Consider the following 18,337-nt stretch of genomic DNA (forward strand, 5'->3'; position numbering starts at 1 on the left):
GATGTATTGTATAACAATAATGGAGCGTGGTTGAATGGGGAGTTTCTTTTAGAACCACTGCTTGATGAATGAAGTGTTCAGGTTTTTAGGTGATTGCTGCATATGCTTGAGGTTTTTATGAAAACCATTGCAGGATGACTTTAGGATGACAAAGGAATAACAACACCATGGAGGTGATATTATTGTTTGGTCATAAGAAGCTGGCTCAAGAGCTTCTCTCCACCTTTCTACTTTAGAATTAATCCCTTCTCTAGTCTCATTTGCTAATACTTTGTCATCAATGAATAATTTACTCCATGAACTTTATCTTGAGTAAGCTTGGTAAGTTCGTCCATAACTAATGCAAAAAGATGATGACTTAAAGCTAATCTACGATGCAAACTGATCGTAGTAGGAAATAGTTGTCTCTATCACTCGTTGGCCATAACCTAATTCTTAGATTAGAAAATGTTATGGTATGAGCATATACAGCGGTGAGGGCCTACAGGGTAAAGTCACTTATTACTAAATTAGGACATAGAAATATAAGTGGAAGAGCTAGAAGCTGTGGAGGCATCATTACTGAAGCACTAAGACGTTTTCACCTGTGGGGAAGGGAAAACTCATGTGAAACAAGTGATTGCTTGATGGTAATGAGGTGTGTATGATGATTGATGAAATGATGGTCAGCGGAATGTTGATTTTTGACAAAAGGCTTGATAAGTGCTAGTACAATTATAGTGGGTGTGCACATGGAAAATTTGTTTAGCTCTGTAGCGGATTTGTCAGTTAGATTATGTTGAACCAGGAAAGAATGTGTTGGATTTCTCAGTTAGATTGGTAAAGTAGAAGTCAATGTGAATTGTAAAAGTTGATTTTTGTGTGAATCTTAGGTAAGTAGCAATACTGTCCCTGTTGCTTTGAAATTTTGAATTCCACATTATCTAAACAACACGTGAAGCATAGAGATTCTTTGGGTTCAGCTTGTGTAATTTAACTGTATTAAAATTTCTAGAAGTTCAGTCTATTTTCATCTATTGTTGAATTCTAAACATTGTAGTGGGTATAGAATAAAGCTGGTGTACTAATGGACTGATTTGTCTCTACTGTGTTGTGTATTTTGAGTTGCACGTTGCTGTTGTAGCAAATTTATATTAAAATAAGGAAAATGATAATGAATATTAGGTGGATAAGGTTTCAAAGCAGATTGAGATTTAGAAGTATGAATTGCTTGTGGACTGTTTGAGGGTCGAGAGTAAGTGCATGATTGAACTTTTTGATGTATTTTGGTTGGGAAACTACATTAGTGGGCTAGATCTCTGATTTTAACTTTATTGCGGTATAAATTAGATGTGACTCCCTCTGGATCACTCTTTAGTTCAATACTTTGACTATGTTTTGTTTGTGTTTGACTCTGATTATCCTACGAGCTGTACCTTTCTGTAGGGTTTAGTTGCCCCGACACTTCGTCCGGCTCCCATTTCCTGTACCCATGTCCATCTCATCACTCCTTAGACAATTTTTGAATACATGCACACATTTATTTAGACAGGTACTAAGATTATATAGTATATGTTTAGTTTAGGGTTTTTTTAGATATTAGTCCCTCAAATCTTCAGTAAATCTTCAAATCTTCACATCCATTTCCACAAACTCGCGGGGTGGGTCATATTCATTTCAGTCATACTCGTTGAGAATTATGATTTTAACAGGTCCTTTGAGTATCTAGTTAAAAAACAAGCAGTCTTCCAATTGATAGTCTACTTAATAAAAGAAACAATTTATAGTTCTCATAACATACGTGTAAAAACAATCGACCTCATCTAAATAATTTCAATATGTGTGCATGCATGTGTGCGCATGCTTCCGCATGCTCCCCTGTGGACAGGCAAGGGGGCGTGCATCTGTGGATTTGTGTGTCCGCGCATCGTACTTTTGACAAATTTTCCATATTCCATACCCGTATCTGCACCCGTACCGTACCCATACCTATGTAACATAGTAGTTAGCAAATGATGTGAACATTGGGCTAACTTAGATCTAGTTCCAGTTTGATGCCTAACAAATTTCCTCTCAGTGAGGGTATCCACGCCTCTTATTCCTGAACTATGTTACCCGGGTACTTCATTGTTGAAGCCGTACCCGTACCGGACACGTACCCGACACTTTTCCGTACCCAAACTTCATGGACACTTCTTGAATATATGCATGTATTTATTACAACATGTACTCAATTATACGATATATGTGTTAATTTAAAACACTTGTCAAAGACTTCCTGGACGTAGAGCTTACACTTCACATCCGTCTTTTGAAACTAATGGGATACGGGTCGGATTCGTTTCAGTCCATACCCAAGTTCAAAACTATATAGTTAATGGTTTGTTTAGATGTCTAGTAAAAAATGAGTAGTTTACAATTCACGATAATCAATATGATAAAATAAACTAAAAAATGTGATCGAAATTTTAATTCTAATGACACATGAAGCAGAAAAAAATTATTTCATGTACATTATTAATTCAATATATATATATGTACATGAAGCAGAAAAAAATTATCTCATGTACATTATTAATTCAATATATATATGTAGTTTGAACCTGTACCCAACATTTTACAGCTTTGTCGCGTCCCCTACTCGTACGGTGGTACCCGCACCCGTACCGGTACCAGTTTCCATGCAACTTAGATTTAGGTAATAATATTAGTTCTAAAATTTTAATTAAAGTAAAAATAGCTTTCTATTCTATTTCCTATGCAAGGAATATAGTTTTAACTTTTGGAATATTGATCTAAAGTGAATTATTTTATATATATATAGCCGTGTCCCCGTACCCTACTTTTTACAAATTTGTTGTGTCCCGTACCCGCACCCGTACCCGTACCCGTACCTAGGCAACATAGTTCCTGAATCATACAGCAGTTAGACTTGTAACCTTTCTCAAGTACATCACTGTCCTAGCTCTTGACACATTCATGTTTTGAGTAATTTGTGTAGAGTGCTTGGTTGATATGTATGCAAATTTTACTATTGGACATGGACATTTCTGTTGGATTTTGGGCTCACGCACATTTTCTGATCTGCCTATCCAGATATCGTATATTTTAAATTCTTGCTGAAACTGAGATTATGAACTTTGCTTTTTTCTTCTTCTTCCATCCTTCTTTCTTTAAAGAAACATCGACATTTTTAATAATTACTTATGCGTACTGTGAATAAAAACGTTGGAATACTATTTATGATTCAAACAAATGCAAACTAACGACAATGTTAACCTAAAGATTGTGTTCCATGTCTATATGACAGAGCCAATGCCCAGCAACCAAAGCTATTTGTGGGTATGATTCTCATTCTCATTTTTGCTGAAGCTCTTGCCTTGTATGGTCTCATTGTTGGCATCATCCTCTCATCTCGTGCTGGTCAGTCCCGGGCGGACTAACAATTGCCAGCAATAATCCATTGCATACAGCTTATGTGCATTAAAGTCTATATATAGTTCTGCATTTCCACTATACTGGTATTTTATGACAAGACTCAGTATTCTCTCTGTTCATGTATGGTCTCCAGTATTTCTTTGTTACTTGCTTTTACTATTGCTAGCCACACATTGGTGTTTTCCCGCTGTTGCTGTTGAGAGCAAAAACTCTATGGTTGCAGAAGTTTTTGTTTGGTATTAGTTAGTATTGGTCCTCTTTCTTGGTTTGAATAAGGCTGGCAGCTGCATTGAATGTAAATTTAATGTTATTTTCGGTGCTTAATAAAATGAATTTTTTTGCCAGTATTTTAAATCTTATAGTTAAGTCACCCTTTGAATTCAATAACTAGCACATATTGGCCATGTAGGTCCTGGCTAATGAGAGAGGAACTTGATTGGGCATATAAGCTTGTGGTTCTCACTTGAACTTGTTTTGTTTTTCGGATGCACAATATTGGTTTTAATTGGAAGGTTTTCAGCATATATTTGCAAAATTCAAATAAAATGTTGTATTACAAATGTCGTAGTACAGTGTGTACATGAGCCTTCTTGTATTTGCAACAAATATGTTCCTACGGATAATATGACGCAGGTAGATGACACAAATCAAACATGGCAGAAGCATTTTAAGATGAAAAAAAATCTAATTCTATGAATGCCAAGACACGTCCATCTATAGTGATATAAGTAGGGGTGGAAATGAACCAAATAATTAACAAATAGTTCGATAAGTATTCACATAACTATTCAGTCATATTCGATTCGGTAGTTTATTTACTGCTAAATAAATATTTTTTAGTATTCAAGTTTATTAACGAATAGAATTTAGTTAGATGTATATTCGATTTGTTTGCCTACTAAATATTTGTTTAAAATTTGATCACTTATTATTTCTATTATTGCACATGTGATGTTATATTTTTAACCCATTTATCATTTATACTTTAGTTTTATGTATTGATTTTAAGATTTAAATAATCTTAAATTTGTTTTCTAATGAAAATATATACGTATACTAGGCGCTCCGTACGACCTATATAATACCCGTACGCGCTACTACACTATATGCGTAATAGGTATATTGACGTAACTACTACATCCTAGCCAATAAGCTACGACTAGTAACCTCAATATACTTTCAGAATCATATATACCGTACCGGTACTACTACTTAAGCTATACCTGGTAACCGACTAACTGACCCTACGTTAAACGGACGCCGGGGGTGCAGACGTCCCTATCCAATTAGTGATAAGGCAAATAGTGTGTCCACCAAGGAGTTTTTTAACCCAGCTCACTCATTCGCCTAGGGATCTCATGTATTTATATTACTTATAAGGTGTTTTTATTAAATACTTCCCACGCTGCATAGTGGCCTAGTAAACTTTGGGGATATCAACTTAACTTGATAGGCAGTCTTGCTATATATACGTATTACTACCTACTAACTATATCACATTACTTTCTAATCTTATTGTAATTAATGATATATCAAATTTTTTAAAAGTAAAATCTTTAACCAAAAATTAATATGGAAAAAGATCAAATAATAAAACTAATTCTCTATCATATTAAAAGATAGCATATGTCCAACTAACTCTTATCTTTCTGAGAATTCTCATTAAATTAAAACTATTCATATCCAAAATTTAAAAATTCTATCTATAAAAATGCATAAAATTTTAACAATAAGATCTTTGTTAATTCTAAACAATTTGTAACTACCTACAATTACAAAATCTGAAAAATACCTTGTGTCCCTCCTTAATGATTTTAAAAACTTAAATTTTAGTAAATCTCCCATAACTTTAAATTGTGCGCTAAATTCCTAAATATTAACCCTCACTAATTCCTCCATGAATTTGATAATTTTAGAAAATATCCAAAATATTTTGATTTTTCGCATTTAACCTTCATAACGGAAAAATTAACCCTCAAGCAGAGTATATACAAATCATTCTTATTGACAAATGATTCTATTCATTTACAAACAATCCCAAAAAATTTTACACTGACTAAAATTAACCCTCGAGCACACACATATCCCTCAAATCATTCTTAATTACAAATTATCCCATAAATTTACAAGCAATCCTAAAAACTATAAAAAATTACAAATTGCTACCTAAAAATCTAAAATTATAAATAAAACAAAAAATTTGAAAGCTACAAAAAACTTCCTTGAAATTTCTAAAAAGTATAGAAAAGCCACTAATAAATCGGGATATTAAAAACAAACCCTTGAAAAAGTTAAAAAACATATAGCCCTCCTAAAAATCTTAAATTACAAAGTACCCTTGAAAATCTAAAAATTAAAAAAAGGCTCTTGAAATTCTAAAATTGTAAATGACCCACATAAAATGCATAAATTGCAATCAACCTCTTTAAAAAAAATCCAAAAAGTATAAACAACCCCCTTTAAAAATTTGAAAGTTACGAACGACCCCCTAAAAATTCAAAAATTAAACAAACATATGAAAAACATAAAATAACAAGAAAACCCATAGAAAGCAAAAAATGATAAATAACACCTTGAAAAATTTTAAATTTGCAAACAATCCCTAAATCTAGAAAATCATAAACAAACCCTTAAATTAGAAAATTACAAAGTAATGCAAAATAAAATTATAAAACTCGAAAAATATAAAAAGAACACACAACCCTAGGAAAATATAGAATTAGATACAACCCCCTTTAAAATCCAAAAATTGAGATCAACATCTTAAAAATTCCAATAATTACAAACAAACATTTGAAAAAAATCTGAAAATTATATACATCTATTATTTGCGGTTTTTTACTAAAATTTATTGGGGGTTAAGTAAACAAATAAAACTTATTCGGTTGTTAGGGTGTATTTTTGTCATTTGACTATACATAAACTAATGATGTTAATTTTGTGAGTATTCAGCCAAAATTTATTGGAGGTTTATTAAGAGTATTAAAGATACTGGAGACTTAGTTCCAAATACTAAATTTATTGCGGATTTAGTGAAATTTAACCACTTGTTAATTTTGAGAGTTTACTGAAATTACAATAAACCTCTAAAAATCTAAAAAATGAAAAAAAGACGGTTAACATTCTAAAATTATAAATGACCCCTAAATATTAATAATTTACAACTAAAAAGTACAAATAACCCTTTACAATTTAAAAATTACAACCAACTCCCTAAAAATTCAAAATTTGAAACAAACACTTGAAAATATGAAAATTACAAAAAAAAACTCCAAAAAATTGAAAATATTATAAATTACACTCTAAAAATTTCAAATTACAAAGAACTCACTAAAAATCAAAAAATGGTAAACAAACTCTTTAAATTACAAAATTAAAAAGAAACCCCAAGAAAATTAAAAAATCCCAAATAGATAAAAAGTACAAATAACCCCGAAAAAATCTAAAATTAGAAACAAACTCCTTTAAAATTGAAAAAAAATTGCAATAGACGTCTTAATAAATTCCAATAACTTTAACAATCTTTAAAAATATTTGAAAATTACAAACATACCGTATTTAGGGTTTTTTTTGCCAAAAACTGTTGGCGTTTAAGTGAAAAACATAAAAGTTATAGGATTTTTAGGCTATATTTTGGTCATTTGAGTATACACGAGCTAATGGCATTAATTTTGAGGCTTTTCTGTTGAAAGTTATTAGAGGCTTACTAAGAGTTTTAATGACATTTGGGATTTAGTTCCAAACACCAAACTCCTTCGAGGTTTATTAAAATTTACCCCTTTTTAATTTTGGATTCTTTAATATGTACCTCTTAAATTGGATGTATTTTTGAATGTGTCGGCAAATCATAATAATTGTAAATTTGCCTCTAAAATCATTTTTATCAGAAATTCTCCCTTTAGCGAGGTTTCCTAATAGAACTTTAAAGTTAATGGGTTTTTAATAACCTCTAAACTTTAGGGGATGTCCTAATATTTTCAAAGTTATATGAGTTATCTAATTATCATCCAAAGTTCAGGGGAGTTTTCTAAAATTTAGTCTTTAGTATACTATGTTCACATAGTTATTTGCACTAAATATGAGATATATCATGTGCCTAATAATTTATAACATCAAATAGGAAATACGTAACATTTTACTGTAAGTATCCAACTAAGTGGATTTTCTTATGACTGGAAAATGATAGTTTAGAAAGTGAAAATTTGGCTATTTAGGCATTTGAAATGTTCAATATGTATATTAATTAGAAAGAATCATGTGTGTAAAAATTTGATAACTAAATGATTTATCCATGGTCAATATTACCCTTAATTTTTTTGAATGTTACATTGTTATCCTAATATATTCTAATTATCCTATCTTTTTTGAATTAGTAACTAAATGATTTATTCTATTCATAATGAGACTTAACATGTTATTGAATAAAAGAGATACGTTTGATATAATTTAAATCATTTACTTATTTTAGTTTGCAGAGAAATTTAAAAAAAACATATGCTAGGGAGCTTCTAAAAGTTTTTAGACTTTGTAAAAAAATATCCTCCAATGTTTGTAAATTGTAAAAACACCCCTGCAAATTCGAACTTTTATTAAAACATCTTAAAAATTATAAATTTTACTTATTACAATTCAATGAGAATTCTGAAAAACATATGCTAGATAGAAACTGAAATTTTTTTTTGACTTTGGAGAAAATATCTTGTAAGTTTTAAAAATTATAAAAACACCCCTAAAAATTTAAAATTTATAAAAAATACCTTGAAAATTTAAAACCTACAAATAACACAAATAACCCTTTATGGAATTTGCAATAAACACTAAATTTTTTACAAATTACAAAATAAAACCCTTAAAATTATAAAATTTATAAAAATCCGGATACTTTTCAACCTAAAAATACATTGAAAATATAGTAATTATAAATATGCCCTAAATATTTATAGTTTATAGAAAACACCCTTAAAGTTTTAAAAATTACAAACAAACCCTCACAATTCAAAATTTTCAAAAAACACCTTGCGAATTTCAAACTCATTAGTAAATTGGAAGCATAAACATTATAAATAGTCTATAAACAATTTACAATCTGTAGAAAAGGCCTATAAGTTTAAAAATTACAAAAAGCCCCTAAAATTCATAATTTACAAAAAAAACACCATGAGAATTGCTAACCTATAGAAACTAAAATGAATATACAAAATTACTAACAACCCCTAAAAAATTAAAATTTTGCAAAAAATATCACTCTCCCTTTAAAAGTATAGGTTTAGAAAAAAACTTTCATGGTCAATATTTCCCATAACTTTTTTAAAAAGAATATAATTAATTGAAAATCTATTAAATTTAAAATTTATATAAAAACACCCTTAAAGTTTAGTACATTGCAAGTTACCCCACCAAAGTTTGAAAATTTTTAATGATTTTTTGTAATTCCTTGATTTCAATGTAATGTTTAATAGTTTTGTGTATTTGTAAATTACAAAAATTTAGGGTATTTTTTTATAATTTTTAAAACTTTTGAGGGTGTTTCTTTTATAGTTTTCTAAATTTTCGTTGTGTTTCTAGTGTAATGCATACATACGTCAATTAATGATGATATTAAAGAGTAAGTCGTTTTTAAGATTATTAGGTCATAGTTAAGTGTGCACATCCCTATTCCTAGATAGTATAGTTTATATTTACAAAAATTTTACACAATCTATATAGTGGTTAAAAGGATTTTGACTTTAATGTAATATTTTTTATAAATTATATTTAATGCGAACCTACCATATAATTTTGACTGTGGTCATCATAACTTTAATAGGTTTGATTGATTGACTTTATAGGTATATAGACCATACATTACTTTACTTTCTCACATGAACTAATATTTGGCGCTTAATAATTTAAATTATTATTTTTAAATTTAATATAAAGATGAGCTTTAATAATATTTATTTATTTACCTACAGGATAATACAATCTCAATTCTAATTTTTCGCTTGAGATTTATCCCATAGTTACGCGTATCAAATTAGTAACTATTATAGTAATTATTTATGCTTAAATTAGGATGATTGTAGTTGGTCACCCGCTATGAAATTTTCATGAAGACATATACCTTACTTTTTGTAGCTATCTACATTGTCCATGTATATTTAGTTGTTAATTTGACATATTAAATTATTTTCCTTTGTAAAATTTTTTTCTTTGACTTTTGGATTGTGTAATCACTGTATCACCATTCTAGCATAGAAATGACCTCACTCTAAATGGTTTCAAGCCAATGTTTGAGTTAAAATGAAGTATATACTATTGCTACTATGTGTATATATTTTTTAAGAAAATCATGTCAACACTTTTTTAACAAAAGAGAATATTCTAACCCCTGATATTATAAAAACTAAATATAGCTAATTGAGTGATTAGCAAAAGAGAACTTACATTATAAAAGAGTGAATAATAAGATAAAAAGAAAATGTAATGGCATTGCTAACAGTACTACCGATAGCAAACTACAATGTAAAGTTAACCTATTTTATGGAGCCCAACTACTGGCTATAAGCACCAAAGTTTACATATATATACTTTATAATTTATTAAAAATAGTCATATAATATTATATAATAAAATTGATTTAATACTGAACAGTAATATCGTTGCAATAATATCATTATTAAGAAAAATTCTTCATGAACAAATATATTATTTACGATATATTAGCTATACACTCCTAATTCTTGTGTCTTTTATAGAGCTAAAAAGTTTGAATACGAGTCTCTAACATGTTGCTCTCATAACAGCAAAATTCACCTAGCAGATGTGGATATTCCAGATGAGTTATATGTCCTATACAACTGGCTTAGGAAAGTCAGTTATAATAGCATGTTTTTATTCACATCATTTGGGGTAAGATTTGATAGAGACCTTGCATAAAAAAAAAAGAAATATTTATATTTAGAGCGCATGACGAAATATATCATAATCTCCCTGTTCTAATTTCTCAAGAAAATAATTCTTTATGCTTCTAGTTTTGCTTCTATGATACAGAGAATAAGCTATAAAATTGAATGAGAATATTAGATAATGTAAATATGAGTGAAACCACAACTAAAAGTTAATGTGAATATTAGAAAACTTTATTTTTTATTTTTATTCTATTTTTATCAATTTAAATAATCATGATATTCAACCACATGCATTGCACGTGCATCTCAACTAGTATATATATACTAGTTTTATGCACGTGTATTGCATCTGATTAAATATTATAATTATTTATTTTTAGTATATTTCCTTACTAAAATTTGTTCTTCGATTTTAATTTGATAGTTTTTGCTCACTTATGTTTCTAAAATTTAATATTGTGATTACTTAATTTTTTTAATGTTTATTTGAATAGGCTACACCAAATTTTAAGTTTCATGTTGATAATTAAATTGACATGAAACTAACGTGAAGCCAAATTGAATATTCATATTATTAGGATTGACTTGAAATGAAACTTTACCTAAGTAAGTATAGTGTTGGAAAAGTAAAAAATACTTGAAAAATAGCATTATAATAGCAAGAGAAATAGTTAAAGCCAATAAGCCTAGACAATTGATTAGAAGTGGCTAAAATAGCACAAAAGAGAATATGAATTTTATTCCTAATCATTGATAGACTTCATTAAAAATCATAAACTTAATATTAATGCTAACTCTAGTATAATTTTATATGATAAAAGCATCCACAAAATAAGTATATAAAAATATTTAAAAACTCTGAATATCTCTTCCAAATATTCCTAATTTTACTCAAAAAGTTAGGCTATTCTATAAAATATTAAGAAAATATTATCTTTTATTCTTTCTGTTTCGTTCTTTATTGAGCCAAGATCAAGCCTTCTTCACTTTTATCTTTTTTTAAGGTAATTCTTGAGTAGTGTCTTCATCATCTACGTCAATTGTAACATCATGCTAGATCTGGACTTCTCGTGTTGTTGTCTTTCCTTGGGCACATTCATTTTTTATCTTCCTAGCTAACTTTACAAGTAATTTAAATGAGAATAAATGTTAATGAGAACAAATATTAATTATATATATGACAATTTTTCTGTGTTTCTAATTCATTACTTAAGTTAGGATCATATTTAATTATCTCTCTTGATCATGTGTCTGTTGGATTCGTTGCATATAGGGAAGCCATCTTTATAGTCTTTACTTTTTTCTGAATTAAAGCAAGTTCCAAATGTCTCATGGTTGAATTTATCTCTCACGTTATGTTAGCCTATATCTACAAGTTCATCCTTGCATTCTCGCTTCTAGGTAGCCTCCATCACGTGTAAACTATTTTTTAATCGTGTTGCATTATAATATATAAAAACGGTGTTGACTTTTATTGGTCATTTGAACCATACTTAAATAGATAATTGATATATTCTCATAAAAGTAATTAAAATAGTAGTTAAAAATTAAGGCCTAATTAAAAACCAAACTATTAATTTTACTAAACATGATTTCAACTCACTCTTAAGTAGGTAATCTGGGCGTTTGGGCCCAGCCCGAAACATGTTGGGCTAGGCTTCCAAGTAGGATTTGGGCAACTCCGAAACCCAAAATCAAAGAGCCAAGACTGGCCTAGAAAAAGCCCAGGCCTAGCATGTCGAGCTTCCAGTCCAGGTTTGGGCAGCTCCTAAAAAAGCCTGGCTTAATGAACCTGGGCCGCAATCATGTCTAACTTAAAGTAGTATAAGATGTAATTTAATAAGCATACATTGTATTGTATTTGTAATTTAATAAGCATACATTGTTATCGAGAGAAAGACCGGTTCAACTAGTCTCACATTCATATCAATGTGAACGATTAATTTTCACGGTCCTCTCAGGATGTCGGTGCTACTCACATGCAGCCAAGCCATCGGTGTTCGACCGATTGACAAATGTCTCCTCGTCGAGGCCATACAAGCGAAGATGCTCCCACAGGAAGAAGGCTTTAGAGGATGAGTACCTCGGAGCCACTTCTAATATGATCGGAATGAGGAGGTCACCAATCCCTAGCTCCGACGAGTCAGAGGAGGATCAAACCCATGGCTTGAAAGAAGCTTTGAACGAATCCGATGGAATTTTCCGACGTACTCGGATGCGAAAAGGAGTCATACTCCCTATTAACTACCGAAGACTAGATAGAGGGATGAAGTCTGACGATGAATATTCAGCTATCGCAGAGTCTCAATCCTCTAGCTCCTTCACTGAACATGAGAGCTCTGCTTATATGGCAGGAGGCCCCGAAGATCTAACAAGGAGACTTGACGAGCAGCAAGCCATGCTCAGATCACAACAAGAGACCATCAATGAACTTCGAAACATGATCACCCAGCTTGTTGCAGACAAAACTAAATCCCAAAGAGCAAACTCCCCACCCAGGCATAAGACTTTCCAAAAGGAAAGATCGTCTTCATCAAAGGGGAAGAAAATTGTGATTGATAATACTGCTTCCGACCAAGAAACCCACAACACAGGTCCTTCCTCTGAAGAAAAGGAGGAAACTAAAAATGAGCAAAACCCTCAGTCTACTAAGATGGAGGAATTGGAAGCCCGCCTTAATACCATTACAAATAGAAGCAAACTCCAAGAGTAGGGGGTTGTTAGGCCCTATCCTGCCGAATAAGATGCTGCCCCGTATCCTAAAAAGTTTAAGGTCCCAACCCTATAAGCTTTTGATGGCACGGGATCCGCCAATTGTCATATCTATTACTTCAAGTCACAGACTGAGAATGTGATAGTAAATAACGTGTGTTGACTCGTTTGTTCATTGGCACCCTCAAGGGGATTGCCTTTGAATGGTTCATAAAACTGCCTATGGGATCTATCTAGAAGTGGCAAGGCTTAGAGAGATTATTTCTGGCCAGATTCTTTGAAGACGACTCAGAAGTTTTGATCCCTTCTCTTCTTGCCAACAAGCAAAGGAGAGGAGAAACCATAAAAGTCTTCGTTGAAAGATTTCGAAGCATGACTCTTTGATGCCCAACAAGTATGACGCAAGCAACTCTAGTGGAAACCTGTCGACACAACTTACAGACCGATCTCTTAGCTCAGATGGGGGGTCAAAGAATATCGCTTGTGGAAGCAACTAGTCTCTCAAGGCGAACAAGCTGAGGAAATCGTCACTAGGGTTAAAGCTAAAGAGGAAGGCAAGTAAAGACAACCGACGCAATGTGGCCAAAATAATGCTCCCCGATCAAAAGGGAAAGATATTCTGGCCGCTGAAACTAACACTCGAGCGCCACCTGCTAAGCAGGGCAAGGTATCAGGCCAACCGAGAACACCCAAGCAGTATTTCTTCAAAGAGGATCATGTGATCACTTTTTTTAAGCTACTTTAGAAAAATAACAAGTTGAAGCTTCCTAAAGTTAATAAACCTAAAGAAGCAGAAAAGGTGGAAGACCCTAACTACTGTCTGTACCATAGAATGTGATGCGGCATAAACATGTACCAAAAATGTTGCAAGTGCACAACCGTGTCAAGTTATAGTATTTAAGATATCGATCCCACGAGGAAGGTGTTTTGTAGGAGAAAATATAAAATCAGTTCTTATGTTGTGTGCGTGACAAATAAGATTGATGAGTGAATGTGATTGTGAAGAGATTGAGAGAGTGAAAGTGGTGTGTAAATAGGTGCAAAGTGTAAATGAGAGTGAGTATGAACAATAAGGTGAGAAGGAAAAATGAATAAAATCAAGAAACAAATAAAAAAATTCAAGAATGAAGAACAAAATTCTAGAATAAAAGAAAATGCAAGAAATTAAAGATGGTGGATTCAATTATAGATATGAGTAATCTAAAATTGAACCCACTTCTTAGAAAAGGGTGATTCCCTAGAGGGTTCTAGCCTAAAGGCGAATCAAACAAAATAAAAATAAACAAAAAGAAAAACTAAACCCAAGAGGGTTCTAGCCTCAAGGTGAATAGTGTAAGAAATTAAAATCTAACTACAAAATAAATTGTAAAATCTAAACTACAAAATAAAATTGCAAGAATTAAATCTAAGAAAGTAAATCTATTCTATAAGCATGTAATAAATCTAAGGCAAGAGGGTTCTAGCCTCTTGGCTATTTAACAAGAAAATAAAATCTAAACTACAAGCATGAAAATAAATCTAAACTAATAAGCAATAAAAGAGAAAAAGAAAGAAATGCAAACCTTCAAATAATTCTCCATCTTCATCTTCATCTTCATCATCCAATAAAGAGAAGAAGAGAAAAATTTAAAGTGGTGAAAAAATTATTATTATTAATTGCAACAAAAAGTTACAATTTTGAAAGGCCTTCTCAATTAAGAGTAGTCCTCCTCTCTAAAAGGAGTTTACAAAAATTTTCACATCTCTAACCCCTCACTCTCAACCCCTATTTATAGTAAACATCAGTGAATGAGAGCCATTGGATCAAACTTGAGCCCCAAGAATGCAATTTTGGCCGTTGATACAATCTGGATGACTTCGCATCGATACAGGCATCGATGCCCGCATCGATGCTGGCATCGATGCTCCAATAAGAATTCTGACTTCACGGTTGGCTTCATCTCGTTGAGATAGGCGATTTTCATATATTATATGTTAAATTCCGCCTTCCGGATTGGGAGATATCGTCGTTTCTTTGCAGCCAACTATCTTGATACATTTTTTTTCATATTTAATTTTTTTATTTTCTCCGGCTTCTACAGGCTACTCGGCTTGATTCTGGACTTTTGGATAATTTGGAAATTGATTTTCCAATGGGCTTCTTTGCTTCATTTCTTCATTTAATCAATGGGTTTTTGTTGAGAGATGGGAAGTTGAGATTTATTCTTCATTAACCTGCAATTAAAGATAAAAACAATTATTAATGATGAGGGTATAAAATTATAATAAAATGTGATTATCAAATACCCCCACACCTAAACTTTTGCTAGTCCTCTAGCAAAGAAAATAAAAAGAAAATCCTAACTCACTTTCGCAGGAATCGCGGTTGTATTTAGCGCATACAACAAGCCTTTAAACCCCTAGGTTACCCTAGTGGACGAGTTGTAGTCTCGTGAGGGTTTGCAGTGAATATACCCACAAAATTCGGTCAACTTGCCAAATTAAAGAAGTCAGTAAATAACTAAATTCACTTGATAACTTTTAGATAATCTAATTGGAGCCAGTTATCACTCAAGAAAACATTTTTATATATAACTCTAAGGTATATTTTTAAGAAAATCTTCTCATTGTAGCAATACAAAACTAAGCCAGACTTAGAAATTTAATTTAAAAGTTTTGAAAAGAACATGCTAACTCTTTGTTTTAAATAATTTTCAAGTTGCTTGATTTAAAATATTTTCCAAGACCATATATACAACTATAAAACATTTATTAGTTTTTTTAACTCTTTCTTCCTTGGTGATTTTTTCTACTTTAACGGGCTTTCTAAGTGACCATTTAACGAGTTTTGGGCCAATGGATCCCAACCCAAATGGGCTTAGGTCATTAAGTATGGAAATACTCCTTGGGCTTAATTACTCGGTCAGCTTAGGCTTTATAAGATAGAATCACCTTGAATTAAAGAGTTTTTTTTTCTTTTTGGTGCCCATTTTTCGCACTCTTCTTTTGCAATTTTTTTTTTGTATATGTATATATATTTTGAAAATATGTAAATCAAGACACTTTGAAAAAAAATTATTTTCAACTCTAAGTTAAGCATGCAAAAATTTTATTATTTTAAATAAAAGTCCAAGTTAAGGCTTAAGTAAAGTATACTACTTTGAAAATCATTTCTTAAGAAATTTATTTAGAGTTATCATAAAAGGTGATCTTAAGTAAATAACCAACTAGGGATTAGAAATTTTCAAATTTATCAAATAAATCAATTATTACATAACTCTATCAATTTGGCAAGTGACGATATTTTTATAATTTTTTTTAAAAAAGAAAAAGGAAAAAAAAATGTAGCTAAAAATGTAAAATAAAGAGAAAAAATAACTAATTCCCACCCCCACACCTAAATTTTGCATTGTCCTCAATGCAAACTCTATGATGCATAAAGTAAAGCAGATAAGAAGTGAAGCACTTACATTTGGTCGGCTGATAAAAATCTGCAATTACCTTTGGTCGGAGGAGGATGGAAAAAATTTATTCTTCTTTTCTTGTTTTTTTTTCTCTTCTTTTTTTCTTTTTTTTTCTTTTTTTTAACAACTGAACAAGAAACTCTCAAATGAGAGAAGAATAAATTCTTTTTATTATTCTGAAATAAACAAAATAAACAATGTAGAATGAAATATTCAACATGAAGAGTTCATGTTCTACATTGAATCCTACCTTACTGTTGAAAATTCTTCCCCGGATTTTAAACAAATTCAGAATGATATAATCAATAATGTGAATTTTCAAGCATTTCGGGGTGTTCAGTAATTCTTGCAACAAGGTAAGGTAGGTATTATTGGTGTCATGCATTTTGCATTTCTTAATGAACTTAGACTCTTGTACTGTGAAGTTTTGTTTTCTAACAACCAATTCTTCTGTGAAGTTCTGAAAATTTGGTTGTTGATTATTCTCCAAGAATCTAAGTTCATCAAGAAAGAGTTCTTCAAAATTTAATTCAAAGCAGCAAATGTTTAACACAGTTTTATTATTCTCAAGGACCTGATCTGCTTCTTCTAAAAACTCTAACTCTTCATCAAAAATTTCCTCAAAACTTAAATCACACTCTTCTTCTTCTTCTTCTTCTGATCTTTCCTGAATGTAGTTTATTTCTAGAGGCTGATTATTTGGTTGGTCCCCTGGATTAAAAATGTTGAGATCAGCAGTCAAATTCCCAAAGGACAGCTTCATTTGACCAGTTCTACAGTTGATGAGAGCATTAGAAGTGGCTAAGAACGGTCGTCCTAAGATGACAGGTGTCTGTCCTTTGGGATTGGAAACAGGCTGTGTTTCCAAGACTACAAAATCTACTGGAAAAATAAAATCTCCAACCTTAATCAGAACATCCTCTAACTCACCCATAGGGACCTTAACAGATCTATCAGCCAACTGTAAGGTGCATTTGGTTGGGTTCAGTACACCTAGACCCAATTGCTGATAGACTGAATATGGAAGCAAATTGACACTGGCCCCTAAGTCTAAAAGCGCCTTATCAATGTGAGTATTACCAATGATACATGAAATGATGGGGGAACCTGGATCTTTACGTTTCAAAGGTATGGGATTTGACAGCATTTCACTGATATTGGCGGCTAAAAAGACTTTCTTTGGAACATTTATTCTCCTCTTCTTAGTGCACAATTCTTTTAAAAATTTAGCATAAGATGGAATTTGTTCAATTACATCTAAGAGAGGAATGTTGACCTTAACCTGCTTGAATGTCTCTAGGATTTTCTCCTCCTGAGGAGAGTGTTTCCTAGACCTGAGTCTATCTGGAAAGGGAGCAACCGGTCTAAATCTATCAAAAGCAGGCTCAGGTTCGGGTTCAGGTTCTTGGTCATCTGAGGGGAGTGATTGTTGAATAGATTCATCAGAAGGAGAAGGAGAAGGAATTTGTACAGGATCAAGAGTTTGACTTGGCGGAGTTCTCACTTGATTATCGACCTGTCTACCTGACCGAAGTGAATGGATTGCATTCACTTGAGCTTCATAGGATGAACTGCATCCTGTGTTATTAGGGTTGACCACGGGTTGACTCGGAAATTTTCCTTTCTCTCTTTCACTCACGGCACTAGCTAGTTGACCAAGTTGGGATTCTAATCTAGCTATAGCTTGAGTGTTGGAGTTGAGCATTTGTCCGGTTGATTGCATGAAGGAATTCAACGTGCTAGATGTTTGAGTCAACATATTCGTGGTTTGAGTAGAGGCCTTAATTATGGTTTCTAAACCCCTTTCCAAGACATTGAGACGTTTATCCTGATCTGGATTGTGAGGAGTCTGAATTACAGCTTGATGAAGAGGAG

The 18,337-nt window shown here is 31.8% G+C and overlaps 1 pseudogene; it reads left to right on the forward strand.

Annotated features, from left to right (window-relative positions):
* The window catches only part of LOC109823353, a 4,944-nt pseudogene extending 1,180 nt beyond the window's left edge, over positions 1 to 3,764 (forward strand).

The sequence above is a fragment of the Asparagus officinalis genome, chromosome 9 (assembly GCF_001876935.1).
Source record: "Asparagus officinalis chromosome 9, Aspof.V1, whole genome shotgun sequence".
NCBI lineage: Eukaryota > Viridiplantae > Streptophyta > Magnoliopsida > Asparagales > Asparagaceae > Asparagus > Asparagus officinalis.